Source organism: Lutra lutra, chromosome 9 (assembly GCF_902655055.1).
Source record: "Lutra lutra chromosome 9, mLutLut1.2, whole genome shotgun sequence".
Lineage (NCBI taxonomy): Eukaryota > Metazoa > Chordata > Mammalia > Carnivora > Mustelidae > Lutra > Lutra lutra.
In genome coordinates this window covers 62,790,669-62,810,684 of record NC_062286.1, presented here as the reverse complement: position 1 = coordinate 62,810,684, position 20,016 = coordinate 62,790,669, and positions in this window count along the sequence as shown.

Genomic DNA, 20,016 nt, shown 5'->3' with positions numbered 1-20,016 from the left:
TAAATGAAGTAGCATATGCAAAAGAAACTCTCATCTAACAGAGTATTGTTTTTGATCTAATAAGAGACTACCCCAGTGGTAGAGTAAGACCTATGGATGGGTTTGGGAAGAAAGAAAGAATAGCAGAAAGTTAGAAAGAGATAAAGAACAAGTCTTCAATAGGACCACTGAAATGACAGAGCAAACTGACACCCCTGGCCAGAAGTAGCCCTAGAAATATGCAATAAGGTGAAGTTTGTCATTTCCTATCTATTTAGATGCCGTTACTTTTCTCCTGTATGGTCCAGAGCTCTGCAGTTCCAACCACTCTTCCCTACACTCAGTCTATAACCTGTATTCTGAATATAGTTGCTAGGAAAATGGTATAATTTATACACTAAATCATGGGTGATTGCTGTGAAGTAAACTTAGCTGCACTTTTAAAGTTACCTTCTCAAGGAACACCAACTTAACTCAAAGTAGTGACCAACACTAGGGATTTCAGATACGGAAGATGGTATCTTGACAATGAGGGATTACTTTTGCCACCCTAACTCACATAATGTAGAGGCTCACCCAATTCATCCATGAAAGGGTCATCTGTTCCTAAAGACACGCAGTCTGGGAAGAAAGATAGCTACAAAGGTCTGGCAAAACTGGACACTTTCAAAGCATAAATGCACACCTTAATTCAGTTAATCCTTCGAACAATCAAGGAGGGTAAACATCCCTATTCTACAGAAGCAGCAGTGGATGCTTGTAGGTTAGGAAGTATCTCCATGATATACTGGTCAGCACATGTGAAACCTGGATGCAAACTCATGCCTGTTACACCCTAAAGACAATAACCGCTACACACAATCCTTCTTAGAAGAGAACATGCCCTGAGAAACCAGACCCATATATATGAGCAGTCTTTGACAACTTTTTCTTTGAGTTCTAAGAGCTCTAAGAGCTGTTCTTGAGATCTAAACTCTATGATATACCCTTCTGCTTTGCTTTTACTATCTGGATTTATGAAGCAAAGAGAGGGGAGGAAAGTTAGTTCACTCAGTGCCTCTGAGAGTTCACACTTGCTCAATGGGCCTGTTTTTGTGAGGGTACCATAAAAGGAGATAGAGGGGATATGGAAGGCAGAGAAAGAGAGAAACTGCAGTTAGGAACAACAAGCAAATACCAAATTCAATCCTTTACTTCCAAAGCTTTTTTAGACAGTTCCTCTCTCTTAGCAAAACACGACCTAAAGCACAGAATTATTCCTTCTGGGAGCTTATTCTTGATAATGGCTCCATACTACACTATAGGGCCTTTGAACTTGGCAGTATCCTAGACTATGCCACTTGGTCCACCTCTCATCTATGCATGTGAGAGACAGAAATTAGTTTTCAGGTCATTTGAAAGACAGGTCCCTCAGCATCCAGAGCTGTTAAGTGCTTTGTCTAAGGTCACACAGCAAGTAACTAGAAGAACTGAGATTAAACCCAGATTTCCTGACTGCCAGATCCAGATTCTTTCTAATCACTCCTTCAGCTTCTTCAAAACTATATGGCTTTGGATTCCACTCCTATGTATTTTCCCAATAGAAGATAAAATGTGTATTATCCTATAAAGACTTACAGGATATAAGTTATTATATGGGGCAAACTGGAAGGGCCCCAAATATCCATCAAGAGATGAATGGAGAAACCACCAGGGTTTATACATACAATATAATATGTCTCAGCAATAAGCAAGAACTACTGAACAGAACAACGTGGATGAAGCTGAAAATAATCGCACTGAATGAAGGTAGTCAGTCAACAAGGGCCCAGGCCACCTGATTCCACTTACTTAAAACTATAGAAAATGCAAACCAATCTATAGTGACAGAAAGCAGATCAGTGGCTTTTTGGGGATGGCAGAGGGGACCAAAGGAACAAGAACAAAGGTTTACAAAGAGACACAAGAAAACCTCTTGAGGGATAAATGTGTTCACCCTCTTCATTGTGGCACTGGTTTCACAAGTGTATAATGATCAAGAGGTATCAGGTTGTAAAATTTAAATATGTAATTTATTGCATGTCAATCATACCTCAGTACAACTGTTTTTTTTTTTTAAATATATGGCCCCACTTGGGCTTAGAATGGGCAATTCAACCATGTCTCACTTCACCCCAAAGATGCTCGCCTCCCTTAGGCTTCAGTCTGTAGTAAGGTTGCTGCTAATGGGATGATAGCAAGATATCTGACCAATACTGATGAGTGATTATTATAATCACAATATTAGTCTTCTCCTCCTCTTTAAGAATATAAATTTAGGGTGACTGTAGCTTCCCTCTAGGCAGAGGGTTTCCTTTTTTCCCTGCCTGAGAGGGGAGCACTTAGGAAAACAAACAGAAGCCTGTATCATTATTCTTCTTATTAAATAAGCCTGGTAAACACTTGGACCAGCCTTGCCAATTTAAGACAGACGTTTCAATGGCAGAGGGCTGAGAAATGCAGAGAGAGTAAAAGGGAAAAGCAAAAGGGAAGGGAGAGGAGAGAGGAAAGTGGGTGCTGAAGAAAGGACACACAGAAGGACCAAAACAGAACCGCAAAGGCCCTTGACACACTGTAGCAAGCGGACTGCCGGGCTGTAGTGAGTTGCTCAACACCTTCAAGCTCCTACTGGTCTGCAGTGAATTTCCAGACCTCACCACACAGCCCTGCTGCCTTGGAATTTGACATGTCATGGGACTTTTATATCTATCGTGATCGTCTTCACCCAGCATGGGAAGAGGTGACCAGCCCCTCCCCTAAGAATCCTCAAGACATTTCCCATTCATACCAATGAAAGTAAACTGAATTACAGCTAGGCTGCCCCAACATACTTGGCCAGCTCAGGGACAAATATGCAACCCAATACTCAGGGCAGGACAGTTGAACTGGGTTGCCAGGAAAAAGGCATGAGGTCAAAGCTAAGGGAACGTTTTCTGCCACTACAGCTGGGTTAAGTTAGAACTGGTTTAAAAGTGGTGGATTCCCTCTGAAGAGACGCCAAGACGCTGCTCTGGAACTGTCCCCTCTGGATGAGGGCATGAAGCTCACGAGATGGGAAACCCTGGCCGGGAGCCATTCTCTTCTTGCTAAGAACTTGTCTGGCAAACCTATATGTCACTGATGGCCAGGGAAACTTCCTGCCTGTCAGTGACCCGTCACACACCAGGGCTGGGACTTTGAAAATGCAGGGCTTCATGAACTTGGGGTGCCAGTATTTCCTGCATCAGAGACACTCAGAGTGGTCTCTTAGGAGAAGCAGGTAAAATCACTGGTGTTATTACATTGTAGACACCTACTCAGTCTGAATCTCTATGGACACTACGAGATCACCTGCCTTTGAATAAGCTTCTCCAGATAATTCTCACGCATGCCAACAACATTCAGGGATCACTGTCCTTCCAGCTTAGAAAGCTGGGAACCTGGTATCCCTCTCATGAGCTGCTCACTACTGACTTTTCTCAGTTTACAGGGAGGAAAGGGAAGCTTCCCATAAAATAATCAAGACCTTTCCTGCAGTGAACATTTCTCGCAAAAGGTTCTCCTGCATAGTATGTTACACATTCTATATCACAGACATAAAGGGGGAGAAACCTTCCCTTTCAATTATTTGCCTTTACATGGAAAGGCAAATAGGAAGGCCGGCAGGCAAGAGGCCAAGGTATGCTGTGCTGTGAGTCAAGGACCACACAAGGCTTGGTCCTCCCATCTGTTGTAATCCCAATTCATCCCCCATAACAGACCGTGGCCTACGAGTCATTACTCCTGTTTTATGGTGGAATCTGACACTCTTGCCATATATTCCTTCTAACCCAGCAAGGCTTGCTTCTCCATACAGAGAGTGCTGCAACCACTATAATGTCATTAAGGAAAGTGCAAGGCCCAGAGAACCACTGGGATTCAGAGGGCGTAATCCTATTCTGTCCCCAGCATCTCCTCCTCAAAAATCATCCCACTTCTCCCAGTTCCAAATACCTGGCTTGGGTTCCACTGCCCTTGCTGGCAAGCCTCTCTCCTTCCCTCCAACATTCTGGGCTAAAAAGTTCCCTGTAAAGGATATGTTGTGAGCCACACGCAGCCTAGATCTCTGGGGCTAGAGGGGAGACCCTAGGAAAGAAGAAAGTCATACCTGTACCTGAGTCACTACAACATGGAACACAGCAGGACAAACACAGCATGTCCAGTCACGTCTACCCAGGCTTTGAAGCTGGCATTTCCAGAATATGTGTCATGCTGTTTTCAACCAGGTGGGCCTAGATGTCTTGGCTGCATGTCTCAACATGAGCCCCACCTCCAGCCCCACAGGGATACCTGTTCCTTGCCAGACAGCAAACACGGTTGAATGCTTTCGTATCTCAGAGACAGCTGGGCCTAGGCTCGAGGGCCTGATGGCCAAAGATGGTTATAGTTCACCTGGAGGGATGAGAACCAGGCTCAGAAGCTCCACTCTGGTTAAGAGGAAACATGAACTGCAGGCATAGAGGTTCCTCTGCTCCTCCCTGCAAGGTCTTCATCGGCAAAATGGGGATAAACTGGTGCCTAGTTTGGGTTCCCCCAAAAGCAGACTTGGAGAAAAGGATTTAGGCTCAAATATTTATTTGGGAGATGATTGCAAGAAACACAAGTAAGTGAGAGAAGGAAACAAAACAAGGATGGTAGAAGAGCCAGGACATGATCTATGGCGGGCAAAGAAGTTCTATCTCCTGAGGACCTTCTTAGGACATTTGTATAAGACACCTCAGAAATATCCCACTAAAAGATGGAGAGACTCAGGTATATATCCACCAACTATTATCCCTTATTAGTTAAAGACTGTCCTTGGGGGCATTAAGACCCCTGTACTTTTAGACTGTCTTACATGTGGGCAGAGCAAGCTACTATACCGAAGAACAAAAATCCCTCTGGCAGAGAAACTGAGAAACATGGGGGCTTGAGGTAAGAAGGTAACAGTGGGCATAATGAATGTCCACTGCATCTACAGGGGACCTCAGAGGTGGGATCGGGGAAATGGTTAGGACAGCAGTAGTATCTGCTGTACTTACCATCCCCACAGTGTAGATTAGACGATGTATAAAACACATGGCACCATGGCAGATAGGTACATGTGCAAGAAAAAGCATTTATCATCATCATCATCATCATCATCATTATTATTCCTAATTTTGGGATTTACATCACAGTTCACAGACTCTCCTTAACCATCATTATCATCATTATTATTCCTAACTTTGGGATTTACATCACAGTTCACAGACTCTCCCTAACCAGACTGGGAACATAAATGTCTCCCTCTTGCCTAAACTGAAACTGCAGGTTCTATGGGACCAACACCTGGTCAGGCTGAGGCATGAGGCCACAGAGAGGTCACTGCGCACACAGCCACATGGGACTACCCTAGAGAGGATGGTCAGCCAATACAGTACACACTTCCATAGAGCCTACTGCCTGGCTGAGAGTCCACGCTGCCTGTTTTGTGAAGTCATCCTAACCTGGACAGGAGCCTCTACTAAACTCCCTTGTGATCTCTTGGCATTAATGTCCTCAACTGTCCACAGCATTCTCAACTTATCTTCTGCTGTTCAAGTTGCATGCCTAGAATGCTCTAGCCAAACAATGCACAAGTCCAGCCAAGCAGATTCCTTTAGGATTCACATGGAATCTTTGGGCATTAAACACACACTAAACTTGTAGCTGGGTCATAGATGATGTTCTGTGGTTTACCCCAAATGACCTTCATTTAGGAAGAATAGAACCAGAACGGGCATCAGTGGGGAGCCAATTCTCCTACTTTATAGATGAAAAAAATTGACAATAAAGATGATTTATCCAAGAGGCGCCTGTGTGGTTCAGCTGGTTAAGTCTGACCCTCGATTTCCGCTCAGGTCATGACCTCAGAGTTGTGAGATCGAGCCCCACACTGGGCTCTACACTGGGCATGGAGCCTGTTTAAAATTCTCTCTCACCCTCTCCCTGTGCCCCTTGCCCATGCCCCCTGCCCTGCTCACGCTCCCTCTCTGCCTCTGAATTAAGGGAAAAAAAATTGATTTGTCCCAGATTATTTAGGTCCTAATCTTATTCATTCATTCATGCATTAGACATTAAAGGAATAAACACTATATGCCAGGGGCTTTTTCAGGTGCTAGAAAATAGCAGGGAACAAGAAAGACAAGTTCTCCCATTGTTATGGTGTCCACATTCTCTTGGGGAAAACAGACAGTAAACAAATAAAAAGTACATGATTGGTGCTATGAAGAAAGTAAAATAGACTAAGGAGGTAGCAATTGGTGGCACACATGGCACACTATTTTAGAAAGAGTTGTCAGCAAAAGTTTGTTTAGAGTGCAATGTGTGAGTGGTCTCATGGACTAGGAAGTATGAGCCAGGCAAAGATCTGGAGGAAGAGTACAAGAGGGAGAAAACAGCAAATGTGAGGACCCTGAGACAGAAGGGCCCTGGCATGCCAGAGAAATGGACCAACCCAGTCTGGCTATAGGGTGGTGGGCATGGGGCTGAGCTCTGTGATGTCAGAGGCTCAGGAGGAAGGCTGACCACAAGGGTCCCCACACAGGGAGGCCAGTTTATTTCGCAGCACACATAGGAAAGGCTCCTCATTTACTTGTTTCTATTTCTCTCTGGGAAAGAAGAAGTGAGATTCTCAAAACAAAAGAGGTAAGAGTTGGCATTCTGAAGGAAGAGGAGGCTTGAAATAGTATCTTGAAGAGAAGGTAGGTATATTAACAATGGATATGTGTAAAATTGCAGTACTGACATTTGTCATCATAAAGTCAGCAGAGTTGTGCAATTCCTCCAGCCACATTTAGCTACTCAGGTGTGCATCCAGGGTAAGAAGAGAGCTGGGTTTCTGACAGGAAAATGCAATGGAAAGAGAACAGAGAAGAGGGTACCATCCTGGGGCACCTGGGTGGCTCAGTGTTAAAGCCTCTGCCTTCGGCTCAGGTCATGATCCCAGGGTCCTGGGATCGAGCCCCACATCGGGCTCTCTGCTCAGCGGGGAGCCTGCTTCCTCCTCTCTCTCTGCCTGCCTCTCTGCCTCCTTGTGATCTCTCTCTCTCTCTCTCTGTCAAATAAATAAAATCTTAAAAAAAAAAAAAAGAAGAAGAGGGTACCATCCATACAAGGATATATGTTTGTATCAATTACCATGAATCTGAGCCTGAGGAGGCAACGGACAGGTGGTAGAGTTGATGGACTGAAAGTTCCCCTGGGACTGAAGAGCACCAAAGAGGGGGTACTGAAAACGGAGGATAACGTGTTCAGAAAGACAAGGCCTGAAATCAAGATTTTAGAGGAGAAACAGTTACAGGTATTGAAGAAAACTAGGGTTTAACCAAGAAAAAAGATGGCACCTATTAAAAGACACATTTTAAAAGGTAAGCAGTGGCCAGGCCAGTGAGTGGTACAGCAGGATATCACAGAAGCATAAGACATAGCCTCTGGCCACACAAATACAAAACGCTCTTGGCAATATAGTCCCATAATCAGGTAACAATAGCCAATAATGTCACACTGAGTAACACAGAATCCTAACTTTATATAAGGATAAGAGTTTAGCAATAGCTTTCATGAACATGCTTTCTGTGGCATATGTAATATTATGTATGCTGGTTTATTCTCCTTATTTTATAAGTAAGGACACTGAGGTTCAAAAAGAAACAAAGGCACTTGCCCAGAGTCCAACAGTAAAAGAGAGGAAAACTAAAACCCCCGCTTCTGTCCTCTGCTTTCTGGTCCAGCTCTGACTCAACCACAGAATCGGACACAGTATCACCCCATCAAAGTCTCTAAGGTCAGACCACATGGTTTCAAACCCAGCTCCCCCCTCACTAGCTAGATGACCTTGAACAAATGACTTACTCTCACTGTGCCTCAGATTTGTCCCCTCTAAAGGGGAGACAATATAGCGCCTATCTCAAAGGGTGATTCGAGCAATGAATAAAAAAAAGCTTGAAAAGTACTTAAAGCCTCACCTGGTACACAGTAAGTGCTCAATAACTGTCAGGTGTTACTATAATAAAGGGAAAAGCTTTACTATGTCTGCCACAAGCGCAGCTATATCCCCACTCAGACGCAGTCCTGGAAAAGTGGAAGCAGTGCCACCTGCCCTACCCCCAATCCCTGTTCTGCCTCTTAGAGGCTTCCTGGGTGACTGGGGACTTGAGCAGCTGTTGAAGGGCAACCAAGGATTCTCACACTTCAGTTTGTGGAAGGGTGCAGGGAGAGCTCGTCACAATGGATAACAGCATGAACAAGAAACTAGAAGCAGGTTTGATGGGGACATAGTCATAATATAGTGAGGAAGCCAGAAAGGGTGGGTTCTGAAAGACCCCGGTTCTCTGGACAACTTAGTTCCAGGATGGGAACTTTCTCAGACTTCTCTCCTCTTTCAGATGTTTCCAGGAAAAACAGAAAGTAATGCTGCTTGCCCTCTCCACTCTCTGTTCTGCTTCTCTTTTGGTGCCCTCTGTAGAGCAGAGAGTCATTCTACATAAACACTGAGCCCAAAAGAATCCATCTGAAATGGTCTCCTAGTGAACCAAGTCCATTGGAAGTTAGAGAAGCATCAAGGCAACCAGGGCAAGAGCTGTTCATCTCAAGTTGAACTCACATACATTTTTTTTTTAAAGATTTTATTTATTTATTTGACAGAGAGAGAGACCACAGGTAGGCAGAGAGGCAGGCAGAGAGAGAGGAAGGGAAGCAGGCTCCCTGTTGATCAGATAGCCCGATGTGGGGCTCAATCCCAAGACTCCGGGACCATGACCTGAGCTGAAGGCAGAGGCTTTAACCCACTGAGCTACCCAGGCGCCCTGAACTCACATACATTTTAATGCCCTGTGTACTCCCCATCCCCCAGATTGGGAGACGAAGAAAAATAGTGTGTGAAAATAATGTTGGATTTAACTTCAATGAGAATAGAAAGATTCTGAATGATAGCAGACACTCTGTACTTAACTGACCCTATTATGAGCAGCTATTGAAGAATTTTCAGGATAATGAGCTCTCTCATCTTCCATATAACAAGCTGTGGGCTGTGGGCGGATTGCTCAAATATTATAGCTTTAAAAAAAAAACCCACAGATATCAATGTTCCCCCCCATAATAAAAAAAATCACACTGAGGATGGGGATACTTCTTGAACTAGGATCTCTATCATCAGGGCTCTCAGGTTTCATGAAGACATAGCTAGAATGGTATTTGTCCCACCAGCCTCATCTTCCCAGTCCTGCCTACACGGGACTTGCTGAGCTGCTGTCATTTGCCACCTAGGTAAAATGTGCCCTCAACAATTCCACCCCTTTCAGTAATCTCTATTTCACCAGCAAGGGACCTACCCGAACAACATCCTCCTCAGAACTGAGCTCAAAATGGCCATCCTTGATGTAATATTTATGTATTTATTCACAGAAAACCATTTGTGGAGCATTTTTTAATGTGTTCAGCATTGAACAAGACAAATATAGTTCCTGTCCTCCCCAAGCTCGCATGGAAGGCAGATGTTAGTTACATTGACAAGCCCAGGAAGATACAACTAAGCGTTATGGTCAGGGCAGGACAGTATCCAGGACAGAGGGACCCATCCTCCCCTGTCGGGAGTCAGGCACAGGTCAGGGAGCGTGTATGCTCAAATACCGGATGGTGCACGTGCACACACCTACTCAGAAGCACACACATCATCCCTGAAAATCATGAGCCCTATATTTCAGGGCCCCATGCAGGTCCATAAGAAGACACTTGCTGCACAGCTCAGTGAACAGAAAGCACCAGGACGGAGCCCTTCTTTCACATCTGCCAGTACACTGCTGAGAAGACTTGTGCAAAATACTCAGCCTCTCTCAGTATTACTCTCCTCCTCTGAATAAAGGAATCCAGGAAGATGACCCCTTGTACAACAACATTCTATAAATCTACAACACCTGAGGGCTTGGGAGAGACAGTTAATACCTGTGTGGGCCACCACCCCTACCCAAACCCTTCCCAGCCCTCAAAGTCCCTCCCAGCCAGACCTCTGGGAACAAAGTTCTCAACTTGACTTTGGAAGTGACTGTTTCTTTACTCAGCCTAAAGAATGCTACAGGGCACCTACTTTATAAGACGTTCTGTGAAAGATACAAAAGAGCATGCACCATGGGTCCCGCCCTTGAGTTGCTTTTGCTCAACTGGAGAAAGGTAATTTAGCCAAGTTACAACTGCATGTAGATGACAAAAAGCCAGAGTGTGGACCACAAAGTCATGCCAGTATGGTACCAGAGACCAGTGTGACTATTCTCTGCCAGTGTGATGTCCCTATGCTCTACTGAATATATCAACTTGCAGGGAGCACTAGCGTTCTTCAGGAACTCCAACAACCTCTGTCCCCAACTCTGCCTCAACTTTGGCACCATTGAGATTTTGAGCCGGATGATTCTTTGTTGTGGCGGTTGTCCTGTGTATTGTAGGATGGATAGCAGCACCCCTGGCCTCCACCCACTAGATGTCAGTAGAACCCCCCCCAAACCAAAACCCATCTCCAGACACTCCAGATCTCCTAGAGGACAGAATCACCTACAATACACAAAGAGAAAACAGTAAAATTTCCAAAAGTCCAAAAGAACTAACCATTTTAGATCCACGAATGCAAACTTCCTGAAGACATTGAAGAGTTTTGTGTTTTGAAAAGCTCCTCCCTGCCACTCTCAGGCTGCCTCCCTCTCCCTTGCAGGAAAAAAATATTTCAACACCCAGTTATATCCTGCATTCGGAATGATAATTGAGGGCAGGAAGGAAAGTAACTTATGGAATTAAATGTAAAAGCTTTTTTTGACCAGGAAATAACTGTCTCTACGACTCACACATTCAACCTGCGTGGTAGCTGAGAACAGTGTCAGCCGGCCAAAAAGGCATCAGTGACCAACCAAGCTATTCCAGCCCATTTCCCCAATCCACCAGGCAACGCTCATCCGTGGACAAATCATTAGGGGACAGGAGGGATGTAAGAGCACTAAGAAACCACCTTGGACATTTGTCTATTAATAAGCACTTTCACCACGACTTAAAAAGAGTTTTAGGAAGGCCTCTGCTACCAGCATTCCCTTCTATTTTCTTTCCTTTATGATCTCTTAAATATATTATCTGAAACAATCAAATTTACATACATGACTTATAAAGCATAATATAATGAATACTTATGAATTCCCACCCAATTAAAAAGCTATGACCTTATGATTAACCTTCACCCACTTGCAAATGTACCTCTCCTTTCCTATCTCCACCTTCTCCTCCTCCAAACATAATCAAAGCCCTAATTTTTACTGCTTTTTTAAAGTGTGGTTTTACCACAAATACATGTAAGCTGAAGCTCGCTGTGTTTGCTCTTGAGAACCAAAAACAAGGTATCGTACCACGTCTGGTTTTCTGAAACTTACTGTATTCATTCAATATTATTTTACAAGATTTATCCATGTTCTAACATATATTGTATTTCATTGTATAATAGAGTATACTTATCCATTTTCTTGATGATTAGCATTTAAGTAATGCCCATATTTTTTGCTAGGCTGAGAAGGGCAGCTATGAACATTCATGAAAATGTGCAAGAGTTTTTCTAGAAGTGGGTTTGCTAGGTCATAGGGTGGGCAAATGTTCACCTTATGAGACAGTGCCAAATTATTTTGCAAAGCAGCTGTACCAAGCAATACATAAAAAATTTTATTGACTCACATCCTCTCAAACTTGATTTTGCTTGATTTCTTAAGTTTTTCCAGTATCTAATGGAAATTCATATACTTTTAATCCTTCTCCCAAATTTCTCCCCAGTTTCTGAACTATCATTACTACAAAAGAGATATGGGTCTTTAATCTTTCCTTCCATTTCAAATTAATTCAACTGAATAAGAACTTACACATTATCTACAACATCTCACCACTATGCTTTCTCTGTTAAGAAGTGAAAATCATAGCCCCTGTCCCCAGGAGTAAAAGAAAAAACACCATCATGCAAATCAAAACAACTAGAGAATGACACCAAATACAGATTCTAAGAAAAAATAAAAGAATTTGAGAAAATGTAAACCAACACAATGGAATCAATTTTCACCTATCAAATCATTATTAATTTCTTCTAAATGACAACATTGAAGGTTTCAGGACAAATGTATTCTCACACATGACAACTGGCAGGAATATAAATTGGTAGAGTCATTCTACTGGACAATTTGACAAAATTATTCAAACACATTAAAATTTTTTAGTATTCCTTGACTCAGCTGTTCACTCTAGAAACTTATCCTGCAGACATAATCAAGAAAAGTAGACAAAGGAGGTGCCTGGGTAGCTCAGTCGGTTAAGCATCTGCCTTCAGTTTGAGTCATGATCACAGGGTCCTGGGATCAAGCCCCAAGTCAAGCTCCCTGCTCAGTGGGGAGCCTACTTCTCCCTCTCCCTTTGCCCTTCTCTCCTTCCCCAGTCATACTCTCTCACTGTCTCTCTCCCTCAAATAATTAAAAAAATTTTTAAAAAGAAAAGTACACAAAGATTTAGGCACCATCCTATGTGATATAGTAACTATGGATCAAAGAGAAATATGAAGTTCACCAAATACCCAACACTGGGGAGACTGGCTAAATGATATTTGTCATAGCTACACAGCAGACACTAGGTAGACAGATAAGAGTGACACTGCTGAAAGATACTTACATGTAAAGATATCCAAAGTATGTTCTTAGGTAAAAACAAAAAGAAAACAAAAGTCTACAAAGAAATGTGACCTCAAGTTTCCAAAAAGGAAAAAATATGTGCAAGTGGTATATATGCATAGAAAAAGTTAACAATTTTCATTCAAAAAATCAGATGGTATAAAGCTTGCTGTTTTCTGAATTCTAGGACAAATCAGAAAGGGTATAAGTGAAACAAGAAGATTATATTAGCAACAGCTGCATGGAAGAGTGAGACCATGAGAGAGAGCTTTTCAAGGGTGAACAAAGTACCATGGGATTCCACTTTGCAAGGAAAGGGTAATAACAATGTGTAGGTCTTTACCTGACTAAATCTCACCTTCCCATCAATTTCAGTATCTCTGGGAAAGCAGGGATTCAGCCTACAAAAAGGGTGTTCATCTCTTTTTAATAGCCTGGGTGAGAGTCACCAGGCCACTCCACTCTTCCTATCTGTTCTACTGCACTGGCCACTGGAACATTTAAATAAAGTCAGCTGGCCAACAACCAGCCTGAGTCTTTCAAACCATGGGCTGCTTATCTGAATTATCTAAATCACACCATCACATAGAAAAGCCAAAAAAAGGCCTTGGGTGGCCATTTACTTTAGGTGTATTTGTGTTCAATAAAGGAGGTTTGGTGTAGATTTGCATTCCCTAGACCTGATTATAAATAAAGTGCCCTTTGTATCCATCAATATAAATACCATAACCCAAATGTATTATAATTTCATAGCCAAAACTTGTGTTTAATATATTGTCTGATAGAGAATGAAACTCACTCGCTAAGTTTGCTGAGATGGAAGTGAGGAGGGTCCAAAGGGAGGTAAGGTGACTTCATGGTCTCAAACTTCCTCCAGAAAGTGACACCAAATATCTTTAAGATAAAAATGAAGACAACAAAGGCATGGAGAAGGGGGGATATTACATATCTACTTAAACCACAGACCTCAGCGAAATCAGTTTCTTCCTTTGCCAAAAAAATGTACACGGCCTTTCAATTTTGGAAACCCTAAATCAATATAGATATTCTAACATCTTGATTTTCAGAAAGAAACCCTCCTCAAGGAGCACAGACTCTTGAGACTACTCCTTAAAAGAAATACATTAAATAGAAAGAGAAATAGACAGATGCTTCTGCTAGAATATTCTTCAGCAGGATATGTGTAAGTCCCCACTTCTAATGCAGAGCCCAGGGGAGTTGTCACCCCTACACACACTGACCAGTCAGTGAAACCACACCCTTGTTTTCAGTGACCACGACATCCACATAACCAGGAGGCGATCACCTCTGCTCCCTAGGTTAAATGAGTATTCTGCAGACATTGTTTCCAAATTCCTCCAGCGGAAACAACTGTGATCAACATCATTCATCAGAAAAGTGTCATCTGCCTACCACCCTACAAGAAGGTAGCCTCTCCATGCCACTCGGGAGTGGGGTTCCCCGGCACAGCAGGAAAACCTCTGCAGCCACTGAGGATATGGAGAGAGACCACGGCTTTACCAGTCTGGTTTCTAATAGGTCCTATTCTGTGAAGAAAAATAACGAGTTGTACATACCGATGAGTGACATTAAAATTCACCATCGAAGTCTCACTTGGTAATAACAAGGATACTGCAAGAGTCTCTACAAACACACTAGACTTCAAATTAAAGGGCGAGTTTATTGTTGTTAAAGAAAGCATGGATCTCTTTGCAGTAGGACTTGGTGAACAATAAATATATCTCCAGGAGAGGTCTCCTAGGCTGATATGCATTCAAGGTATTATCTTTGCTCTGACTATATGTGCTTCTGGGTGAAAAAATTCTAATTGCACTCCCATTCAAAAATCAACCGTGGGAATAAGGAATCATCCTCATTTTATGCACAGCTGCCCGAAGGCCTTATCCTTAGAACAAATTACAGCACCTCCTATGCGACACACACTCTGAAGCTGATTCTAACCCTACAGCAAAACTCCAAAATTAAACTTTAATCTGTGATCTAAACAATTTGGTGTTTGTGATCAATCTTGGTATTTTTATAAAATGCCAAGGTAATTGTTAGAGCAGAGGAGGACAGAGTTGTCGAATAGCGCACTCTGGCAGAACCAAATGAGGCTCGTGGGACAGAAGCCGGGTGAGGAGACCTGGAGAGAAGACAGGTCTCTGTCAGAGCAAGAGATGAAAAGAGGAGGCAGGCGGATGGCAGGAAGACATGGAGGGAGGGAAGAAGGGGAGGAGGAAAGGATGGAGGGCAGGAGGAAAGAGAAGGAAGAAAGAAATCTTGGTGCGTATCATCCCTACTCCCTCTTGTCAAAGACTCAGGCAGGCCGCCACTCCATTAAAGCAATCACTTTGGCCCTATTAGCCGTATTAGAAATTAAATTTGGTCTCTTGAAACTGTACACTAAGAAGCCAGTGGGGTGAACGCAAATTTGACATGATATCTCCACAAGCGAAAGGGGCCAGATGACACATTCCAGGGCAGGAGGAGCCCACCTGGGAAATGTGCCCAGAGAAGGGAGTTCAAAGAGTTTCCAGAGGAAGGTCTGCTTTTCCCCAATTGGCTGCAGAGCTTCTGCGTCCTACAGCAACCTGCTCAGCAGCTCTGATAAGTCAGACAGAATTCATGGGAGATTACCACACAGCTCCTGCCAAGCTGCGCCATGGCGCGGGTAATAGATATGCTCCAGCACTAAATCCTAAAAGGCCCTGCTACATCTGTCAAGCATGCCCTGGAAAAGCACCCTCAGTTCAGATGTTATCACTGCTCTGCCTGCATCAGAAGATTTAGTGTCCACCCTGGAGGTTGCTTATGCTGCACAGTTTTCAGGGGCAAAACAACAAGGGAGAAAGATGAGAGAAAAAAGGCAAATTATTCTTGCTTAAAGCAAAAGAAATAAAGTGATGTGCTTGCAGACTAGTTCAGCTCCTCGCCCTGCATCCAGAAGGTCCCAAATCCCACATTAAGGAGGTACTGATGTTCTAAGCTGATTAGCTAGGACGGTTAGAGTCCCTGGACTGTGACATCATGGAGATGATCTTCTATAGAGCGACTCTTTCCCAAGGAAAGCTGAACAACAAACCCAGCAGGGATCCATAGGCAAGAGATAGAAGATGCAAGCTTTTGATAATTAACTTTAAAACAGGTTCGAGAAAAAGCTGTTCTGATATAAAATGAACTTTTCAGAGCATTTGCTTAGGAAAAGGAAAAAAAAAAATTAAACCCCTCCAAAGAGTTGTACTTCCCACTAACCATGTTTCCAGATGCAGCTTCTGTTTGTTCAAAGTGTATTTTAAGCACTACTTTGGACATTTTGTTCATTATGAGCAAAGAAGAGTGTTACATTTATATGTATTTTTAAAGTGTAGAAAAAATATATATATATATCTATACACACTCTCGGCATTTTAAGCACAGGAAATCCACATATTAACTGCCTGTTTTCTCACCAGAGCCTATAATGAATCCAGGAGGAAGACAGGGGAGTCCTAATCTGACCCACCATCTTGGTTTTCTGGAAACTGCTCACACACATAACGCAGGCTGAGTGCCCAAGGCTCCCGGTAGCTGGTGTGTCTACGGGTCTGGAGAGGAATATGCACAATGGTAGCATCTAGGGGCCCATCTAGTTGTAGTAGGCTTCTGGCAGTCCCTGCCCACTTATGGAGCTGGATACACAAGCTAAGGGGCCGAGCTGACCTAGAAGAGGACACTGAATGGATATCTGGGCTCTGACTCAGGAGGCAGAGAAGCCTGGTCTCGTCCCAGGATAGAAGACGGATCTGAATCACATCTATGATCATCATGCTTTGCTAAAAATATCAAAAACTTCTTGAAAAAAAAAAATGGGCAGTTTTCCTAACAATACCATGTGACATCTTTATGTGAACCATGTCCCTGCTCCTAAAAACAAACTCAGGGAGAAAACCAAGAATTGACCACAGGATTTCAGCTTCTGGGCTCAGTGGATCTTCTCACTGAAAGACTAAAAGGAGCCTTGTTTTTAGTGGGAATTCTCAAAGCTGACAGTACTAGATGTCTTCTTTAATGTTCCTGACAGCCCTGATGGCAGGTAGTATCACTATCCCTGTCCAGGAGAGAAAAACCAGGTCTCAGAGAGGTGAGGTGATTTGCTCCGAATCACACAGCTCATCTTTGTTTTATTACTTGAAGCCAACCACCAGCTCTGGGTAGTTACATTAAGTCCTTTATCAGATCTTTTTAATCATTGGAATGGAGTGACATTTATTTCCGAACTGGATGTTTGGAGTGTCTGCTGAAAACTGGGAAGTACATTTTGTCCAGAAGTTGTTTTCAGGAGCTCATGAAAGCCAACCATGAATAGGACTCCTTGGTCTTCCCAGGAGCTGAGGGTGACAGCAACTCTCTGAGCCCCTGACAGCCCACCACCCATGGAGAGACAGCAGAGGCAGTCGCTGAAGTAAGAGTTGCTTCAAATCAATGACAAAGGGATGCCTCCTGACCTTCTTCACCCACACCTTCTAGACACCATCATGGGCAAGGTGTGGCTCATCCCTGAGCACTGAGCTCACAGGAGTCCTTGTCAGAGAGCACTGGTTTGGGGTGTTTATCATCAAAGTTCAATTAGACCAAAGGGAAATTAAACAATTGGCTGGCAGCTCACTGATGAGCAATTATTTTCCCAGAAAGTTGGTAGAGCCGTGGTGACTGCTGAGCCCCAAATCCCCACGGCCTCTTAGTGACTTTGGATAAAAAAGCTCCCATCCCTCTGTGTTTCCTGCAGCTCTAACAACAAACATTTCAGCCTTAGGTTCTTGTCTTTGTACCCTCTGGTGTCCCCACTTCTCCCTAAATCAAGTTCAGTATGCTGTACAGTCACTGAATTATCTTTCAGCTCTTTCCTCAAACCCACCATCCAGAAGAGAGAAATTGCTGGTCTCGTCCAGGAGAGAAGATGGATCTGAACCAGCATCTCTAGGTTCTCACCCTGTATGATACCAGACACGTGTTGCTAAAGAGCCACAGGCCTGTGAGAGTTAGCTCCCCTCCCAGTGACGTGGACCTGAGCCACATGAGATTGAAACTAGGTGGCACAGCCTGGTCATCTAGGTCATGACTCTGGTATTAACAGATCTGGTGTGAATCCCACCTCTGCCGCTTACCATTTAGGCAAGTAAATTCATTCTGAATGTTAATGTCTTCATCTGTAAAATGGAATAATAAAAGTACCCATCTCAGAAGGTTGTGATGAGGATGAAGTTGGACAGCCCATGGAAATGGCTTGGCACACAATGTCCAGTATAGAACAAGAGCTTAATGAATGGTACCTAGTATTATTGCTCAGATTTCATTAAGATTTATTTTCGCAGCCTCATTAACACTAACCTGCTAACCTAGCTGAAGATTTTTTCTCTTTTGTCAACTGGATGACTGTAAGGAAGACTTTCGAAACTAGTTAAAACGCCTAATCTGATCAACAGGCAGCTAAAAAGGACTGTCTTCCTGACCTCACAATTGGGTCTCTCTTTCCTGCATATCTTTAGAACATCTGTGGTACGTGACTCTTCTACCCATAGCCTTGCATCACTGTTGAACTTTTTCACACATGGGCTTCTAATGAGACAACGTCTCCTCAAATGTGAAGGTACTATTGGAAACTTGTGGACATCTTCCTCAATATCTGGCACAGTGTCTGGTCCCTGACTGCCACTCAGTAAATATCACAGGATGGAAATATAAATGAAGACAAGTGTAAGAATTCCTTTCATGAAAGGTAAGGTAAGTCCACTATGTATCAGACTGTCATGTTGACTTGTTTTATGTCTCTTTTTTTTTTAAAAAGATCTTATTTATTTGACACAGAAAGAGAGAGAGAATGAGAGAGAGAGCACAAGCAGGGGGAGCAGCAGGCAGGCAGGCAGAGGGAGAGGGAGAAGCAGGATCCCAGCTGAGCAGGAGCCCAATGTGGGCTCAATCCCAGGACCTTGGGATCATGACCTAAGCCGAAGGCAGCCACTTAACTGACTGAGCCACCCAGGCACCCCCTTGTTTTATGTCTCTTACAGACATCGGCCTTGATCAGAGCAAATCCTATTTTATAAGCCACCAACAACAACATTCAGCACAAATCCAAGCACATAAGTACTCCATATAAAGACATAATATATTCATGATTAGACAACTGATTATTTTACTTCTGAGAGAAACTCAAAATTCTAGGGGCTTAAAAGATGATTCTTTCCTCTCCAACATCTCCACTAGGGTGGAGAACACATGCTGTGAAGGCCTCCTGGGCCGTTATTTTTTGGCTTTTGGCTCTCTTGACTGCATCCACAATCAGGTAAAGAAGAAGAAGTTAATTCCACTTCAGAATCTCTGGCCCCTGACATCAAAGTCAAAATCATGTGCACGCTTTCTTAAAAGCCGGGAATGTCACCACTGTTTCCTTGCAGTGTTTCCAAGACAGGAGGATTTTTTTGTTTTTTGTTGGTTTTCGGGAGAAAAGCATGGTAGTAGCAGTTCACCTTCACTCCTGATTCACCAACAGAAGCATGCACAATCTTACACTTTAAGAGAGAAAAGAGCATGCCAAAGGGAAAATGATACTAATGTATTATTTGAAAATAAATCAATTCTTAAATGATCGCTGATCAAGGGACTGAGTTATACTTGCACTTTGAAATCCATTATACTCTTAGGTTCATCCAACCGAATTAAAGAAAACACTATGACGTGTGTTTGAAATAAGGAATTCCCTGCATCAGGACCGACTTTCCCTATATTCTCTTGTCTGGACAATAGCTTCAAACTCACACAAGGAAGAAGCAATTGTCAGCAGTTGGGGGCTTCCTCTCCAGCCCCTTAGACCCCAAATTGACTCTTCCAGCTTTCAAAAGCAAACAGCAATCGCCAGAAAGTGACTTATTTCATAAAAGAAACTGAAACACAATGCCCTGATTGGGTTACTCTTTCTTATAGAATGAGAGCACATTCACACTCCAGCAAAGCCATCGGCCCCATTTCAAGAACTTCAATTTGACTCACAGAGTAAAAGTGGACTGTGGGGAGCGCACTTAAGACCCGTGGTTCAACATCAAAGGGGGAAATGTTCAAATATGTTAGAGACTCTGCGCAAAGGGGTATTATGTGTCTCCACAGATAGGCTTGGGCATACAGGTGGAAAACATTTTTCCCCATTTGTCATGTTCCGAACGTCTCTGCTTTAAAGGAAAGCATGAAAATGGGGAGTTAAAAAACAACGCCCGCACCTTTCCTCAATGATTTCTGCATGTTTGCTACATTTGATGCAGACGTGTGTCCTACAATGGTTGAAAAAGGACTTTGA